The sequence below is a fragment of the Photinus pyralis genome, unplaced genomic scaffold, assembly GCF_008802855.1.
Source record: "Photinus pyralis isolate 1611_PpyrPB1 unplaced genomic scaffold, Ppyr1.3 Ppyr1.4_LG2, whole genome shotgun sequence".
NCBI lineage: Eukaryota > Metazoa > Arthropoda > Insecta > Coleoptera > Lampyridae > Photinus > Photinus pyralis.
Window position 1 is genome coordinate 5,868,030 of NW_022170403.1, and position 6,638 is coordinate 5,874,667.

The 6,638-nt window shown below is 36.0% G+C and overlaps 1 protein-coding gene across 1 annotated transcript in view; it reads right to left on the reverse strand.

The window, feature by feature from the left end:
• LOC116163528 overlaps window positions 1-5,693 on the reverse strand; it is a 49,187-nt gene extending 43,494 nt beyond the window's left edge. Inside the window, exon 1 of the mRNA XM_031477507.1 lies at window positions 5,565-5,693. The gene's annotated coding sequence lies outside the window, so the exon portion shown is untranslated. The remainder of the gene's footprint in view (window positions 1-5,564) is intronic.
• Window positions 5,694-6,638: the final 945 nt, after the last annotated feature.

A 6,638-nucleotide genomic window follows, 5' to 3' on the forward strand; every position in this document is an offset into this window, starting at 1 on the left:
CCTCACAACCGCAGTGTATTGAAACCTATGTCATAGTTGTGTACCTATTTTGTGCTGATTTGTGCGCTAATGCCCAAGTTTTGTGCGTCTTCCGTTTCAGAGAAAATCAAAATGTTCAATTGGGGGTCCACTTTAATGGTACACACTATCATACTAACATCTATATTTATTTAGAGAAATTTAAAATTTCTACAAGAGCCTTCATAATCGGAATGACTTGAAACCAAAGTTTCACCTTTATTTCCTACCAGCAGTCCCGGCGAACTTCGTACCGCCTTTGGGAAATCCACAGGCATAAGTGACAGAACAGAATTTTTGCTTATATAGACCAGTGGTTCTCAAAGTGGGTGCCGCAAGCTCTTCATAAGGGTGCCGCGAAATTTTTTAATATTTACTTAATAGGCTTAAAATTTCATAAATTAAAAAAGGAATTAAAATAATTATAAAAAGTGAATATTCTTTTTTATTACAATTCTGTTTTTTAGTTTCTATTTTATTTATTTCGATGGTTCATAATTCATGAATCAATCATATGCTGGTATTGCATTACATCAGACTTTCTCAATCTTATAACTTATATTTGGGGTGCATATAGGGTGGTATGGGGAATCCAAAACGTCCTATTTTGGTTTTGATCCGTAACCACCTTCAAGGTTGTTGAAGGTGTCAAAATTTTCAAATAGTCATAACGGCTTGAAAACATTTTTTTAAATGTTTTTCGCATACACTGACCAAAATGGCTTAAAAAACTCTACAAAACAGTTCATTACAATTTTTTTGAGAGTTCCTTTGTTTTTGAGAAGTTTTGAATTGAATAGATAAACTATTTATTTTATTTTTCTAAATTTCATTTTTCTCTAAAAGTAAGCATCAGAGTGAAAAATGTCAATCACAAAAAAGATGTGTCTTGATGAGGTCTATAAAAAAGACTTCTACACTTTTTGCGTCAGGTTCAAAATAAAGGAGCTAGAGGGCATTTTCTAAATGTTATACTATGGCCACAGATAATTGCAATGACTATTAAAAGTAGTCGGAAAGTCAAGTCAGGAGTTTACCTGACAACTAGTTTTAAATGCTTTTGTGTTTAGAAATTTTTTTTGTAAAGACCACTCATCCTTCATCTCTTTACTAACTGTAAAAAAGCAAAAAAATAATAATACTAGGGGTGCCGCAAAATTTTGTTTAATAATTTTAGTGTGCCGCCAGACAAAACAGTTTGAGAAACACTGATATAGACAATAGCAGACCCGATCAACGTTGTATCACCTTCGCCTATCCCGGCGAACCTCATATGTATGGACAGGTTGACATTGTCTTAACATATCCATATAATGCCATTGCAGTGTCCACATTTTAAATCCTTATACGATTTGTGAATTAAGAGATGCAATTTCAGGACATTGTGTTGATGTGTAGGAAAATCACACCATGTTTACCTACTTAACTTTCTGGTACCGGCACCCACGCGGTCCACAGCAGGCTATACGCAGATGACTAATTTAGAGTCTGAGGGAGAAGCCCATTGCCTCCGTGGAGTCATCAGGTATATATGCAGACTCTAAATTAGTCATGTACGCCTCGATCTGCGCATAGCACGCTGTAGACTTCGTATGTGCCGGTAAATGAGATCTCGTCTTCGAACAATTTAAAATGTGCACAGTGTGATTATAAACCGACCTACTGTACCTGGCGCGTAAGAAGATCACGCACTTCCACTATTCATATTCTATTAATTCCACCTTAGTGCGCCACGGAGCCAGTTGGCTTCTCCTGCACACACTAAATTAGTCATCTGGGCCTAGCCCGCTGTGGACTTCGTATGTTCCGGTACGAAAAAGTTAAGTATGCATAATTATTTTTAAAATGTGCACAGTGTGATTTTGCTGTACATCGCAACCATGTCCTGAAACTGCATCTCATAACTCACAAAACCTCTAAGGATTTAAAATGTGCACACTGTAATGGGATTATATGAATATGCTAGGCAATATCCTTCCGTTTTTCGGACGAAACTTGGAATAAATGAAAATTGTGCTCTACCACTTAATTTAATCAAGAATGATTATTTTACGAGGGCTATTTTTTTTCAAGTTCCGATTGGCTGTCAAATAAAAACAAAGGTAAGTATATACAAATATTTATTTACATACGGAGCTACAACCTTACTCTACTTTTCTACGTAATCGCCAAGGCGATTTAAGCATTTCACATAGCGGGGCACTAGCTTGATAATACCTTCCTCGTATAAGTCCGCCGCCTGCTCGTCCAACCATGTTCTGACCATGTCTTGGAGCTCCTCTCCTGTTCTGAAACGTGTTCCTCCTAGAGCTTGTTTCAATTTAGGAAAGAGATGAAATGCATGCACAGAATCGTCGGTCGCCACAGACTTTCTTCCCTGGCCGCCTTCATCATGCACGTCAGTTCGTCCTTCTTTGAACTCCCGGCACCATTTCCGGACCATACTGTCGCTCATGAAGTTGTCACCATACACTTTGCTCATTCTCCGGTGGATTTCCGCAGCGTTATGCCCCTCAGCACAGAGAAATTACAGAGCGGAGTTCGCACTTGGCGGCAGAGTCGATTGTGGATGACATGTTTACCCTTCACTGTCGTGGAGAAAACTGATCGGTCAGCCTAGCTAAAACTGCTAGTGGTGGGGGAAGCCTACTATTCTCAAAAACCAAACGCTCATTCGAATACTCCTTCCTAATTTTACGTACTGATCGATCGGAACTTGAAAAAAAAATAGCCCTCGTATTATTGATCTATTGGGACGCTACTTATCTCAGCTGATGTATAGTGTCCATTTTCGACACTTTTATAGGACACCTCCGTAAATGTTGGTACTATCAAACAAGTAATAGAGAGGCTCTTTTTGGGTCAACCTTAAAATGGTAAAATCGAAATTTGTCAATTTCAGAATGAACGTGAAGTGAGACCCCGAAAAATGTTTATTGTCTTCATAATTGATTGTTGAATAATCTGCCGTTTTCAGAATAACAATACGGGACCAGGTCAAAAAGTTATCGGATCTAACCTCATTTTTTAAATGGAACAACTTGCAGATTTGAGTCTAAAAAATAGCATATTAGATTCTCTTTTCAAAAATATAGCCACACAATAAGGAAAAATTCCAAACAAATTAAACGAAAATCAAAAAGGTTAACACATTTTTTGAATTTTCTGGAACATTTTCTACTTTTTTAAATCTTTATTGAATATTTTAAAATCTTTGTTAATTGTTTTGAATCTTTTTTTAATATCATACTATGTTTAGTTCTTTAGATTAAAAATAGAGGGCACTCCATTTAAAAAAATAGGGTTAAATACGATAACTTTTTTTTACCTGACTTTGTATGCCTACTGATTCTAAAAACTTTCTTGGTTTTCCTTCGTATCTGCCAAAATGTTTTCAAATTTTGACCAGAAATTTGGTTTCTGGATTTTTGTTTGATTCCGCACCAACTTGGGGTTGCAATTTTTGGAAAATCATGCAAGTCGTACGCCAAAACCTAGCCAAATCGGCTAATTTAATCCTTCTATGTGTAAATGAAAATAAAAAAGAAAAGCAGATGAGACTGAGGGGCGACGAACAATTTTTCAAAGTCTTTGTTTCGATCCTCTACCACCCATTTTTTTCTACGTACTTATTTAGGGTATCTCCTTAATTAAAAATTAATTCATATATTTCTTTTGAGTCGAACTTAAAATGGTGAAATCAAAATTAGAAAACATTCGCTCGCTTGAGAGATACGCGTGAAAAAAGAATTGTCAATTTTAGAGTGATCCTATATATTTTTTTGTTAAAAGAGATACAGAAAAATCTTTGTAACAAACTTTATTTATAATGATTGTTGAATAATCTACCGTTTTGAAAACAAGTATACGTGGCTGGTAAAAAAAGTTATCTGATTATTTTTGCAAATGGAACACCGTATATTATATTTAATGTAAAAAGATATAGTATATTAAATTATCTTTTCAAAAATATAACACACCAAGGATGATATTCAAAAAGATTTAAATGATTCAAACAAATTAAAAAAATTTACGCGGTCAGGTGAAAAAGTTATCGGATTTAACCTCATTTTTTATTGGAATTATATTTTAATCTAAAGAAATAGCATATTACATTTTTTTTCTAAACATATGGTAGCACACACACTGTAGATGATTTTAAAGAGATTCAAGTGATTAAAAAAGGTTCAAAAATATTCAAAAAAAATTAAGTAAACGGGTTCAAGAAAATCCACAAAAGATTTCAAGTTTTTTAATATTTTTAACCCTTTTGAATATGGTCTAATTTTTGGGAATTTTTCTTTATTTTGTGCCTATATTTTTGAAAAGAGAATTTAATATGCTACTATTTAAAGTTAAACCAAAGTCTACAAGTTATTTCATTTTAAAAAATGAGGTTAGGTCCGATAACTTTTACCTGCCCGTATAGTTATTCTGAAAACGGCAGATTATTCAGCAATAATTATAAAGATTTGTATTACACATTTCTCGGGATTTTTTTTGTTTTGAACAATTGAAATTTTTATGACAAGTTTCTGTTCTGGTCTGAGGAGTATGGGTATCCATCTCGTGGACACTTCGTCACTTTTCATCGAGCTTTTCATGTAAAATTGTCAAAACTGTTGCCAATCCTATTACGGTGGGTGCACTTTTTTTTGCAATAACTGAATTTTTCAATTCTCCTTACTGTGTCCTATGTTTTTGCCTCAAGAGGTCTACCAGGTACCATAATTACCAAATTCTTGCAATTTGTACACCACTTACAGGACATTTACTTACATTTGACAAACAGATTACATAAAAAGTCCCCTAGCAAATACTGTCCAAGGGAAACTACGTGTCATCACCAATGTAGAAAAAACTATTCACTTTGGATCTATGGCGTTTTATAAAAAATAATTAAAAATTTAAAAAAATCTAATATCACAATGAAATGGGTTCTTTACAATTAATCCAAAGAATGGCGCAACATTCCCACCAAGATCTGGTTTTCAAGGATAAAAGTCGGTGTAATTTAAATGCGACCGGGTGTATATAGGCCAAAGAGCGGCAAGATTAAATTAACACTACATCATGTATGTCTACAACGTTTCTTTGTATAAATCCACCGAAAACGAATGGATTTACTGCATCTGCATAAAAGATCGTTTCATGGGATTTTCTATTTGCAAGTAATATAAACAAGTCCATTATGCGGGCGCCTCTTCGAGCCGCCATTAATTATAAAGATCTTGACTGCGGACTTTTTTCCGTTCTGAAATTGAATGACGTGTTTTGGTTCGGTTTGGAGGCGCGATGACATGATGTATTAATATTAAAGACAGCGCGTTCGTGTAGGTACAAAAAAGTTTTATTTTAATAACAATTTGTTTGTAAACAGTAATGGCCACCTGCCAGGACGGTCATTAACATCATGTCAGAATTAATCAATTTTTTTACGCTTCCATTTACTCTAACAGCCGCTATTTTGGATGGATGATTTGCATATTTATTATGCCTCGGCGATGAGGAAGAATTTTAGACAAATTTTAAGCTCATTAACCTACCTAAGGTGTAATTTTAGGTGCTCATCTCGCCCGGCCGCGTGAGACTGGGAAGTCCTTGGCGTGTCAAGACTGAGTCGCTGACTATTATCTTATCGTTATACCTGGAAAACGATCACAATTAATAATTTTCGCACGCGTACACTTTCACAAACTTGAAAACAGTGCATTGTGTATGGACGACATTATCTTCCGCTGCAAGTTAACTGTTCACACGGGTAGTAACAGTAAAATGGAGCTTTTATGTCATTTCGTCAAATGGCAAGATTAAATCTTTCGGTTTCGTTCCGCGCTAACGCCCCTTTGGCAACATTCAATGAGGGAGTACCGCAAGAATCAAACTGAGGTTCTCTTTTATACTTAATTTGGAAAAATCGCCCTTTGTGAGTACACTTCTCCAAAACTCGAGCTCGAGCATTCTACGAGGATTGTTTCGAGTTATACTTCAAAACCCTTTGCAGTCGACCGAACTAACAGCCAAAGTGAATATACATATGTAAAAGATTCACTAACTTTATAGAGGATTAGGGGTATTACATCCCTAAATTAAACACTGTACCACAATTTACAATGGGCGTTTATTGAACAGTAACAATGGCTCGATACATTGCTCTATTTATCGACCGTCTTTCTTGGATGTCGCGTACGAAGTCCTCATATGTGGGCCGCGCTCCTTCGCGCACCCCTTGGTATAATAAAGGTGCCTTAGCGAGCCGTAATAAAACGTGATGTTTTCATGTTTCACGAAGTTCCGCTTACACATATAAGGATTACTTTTTTCAAAAATGCCCTAAAAAGTAAAGCGGTGGGAATTGGTTGTTAGGACAATTCGCGTTGAACCGTGAGCGAAGTTAAGTCACCCACCTGTAAATTACCGTAGTGTGGATTTCATTTTGTGATAATAGTTCCTACCAGGAACACATGACAGTTGACTAAATTCTGCGAGAGGCGGCTACGCCAGGCACATGCCAAAGTATCAAGTATCAAGGCACGTTGAGCCGTAAGCGAACAAAGTCACCTAACTTGTAAACAGTGCCGTATCCGAGGCCGTATCTAAAGTACGGCAGATAGGACATG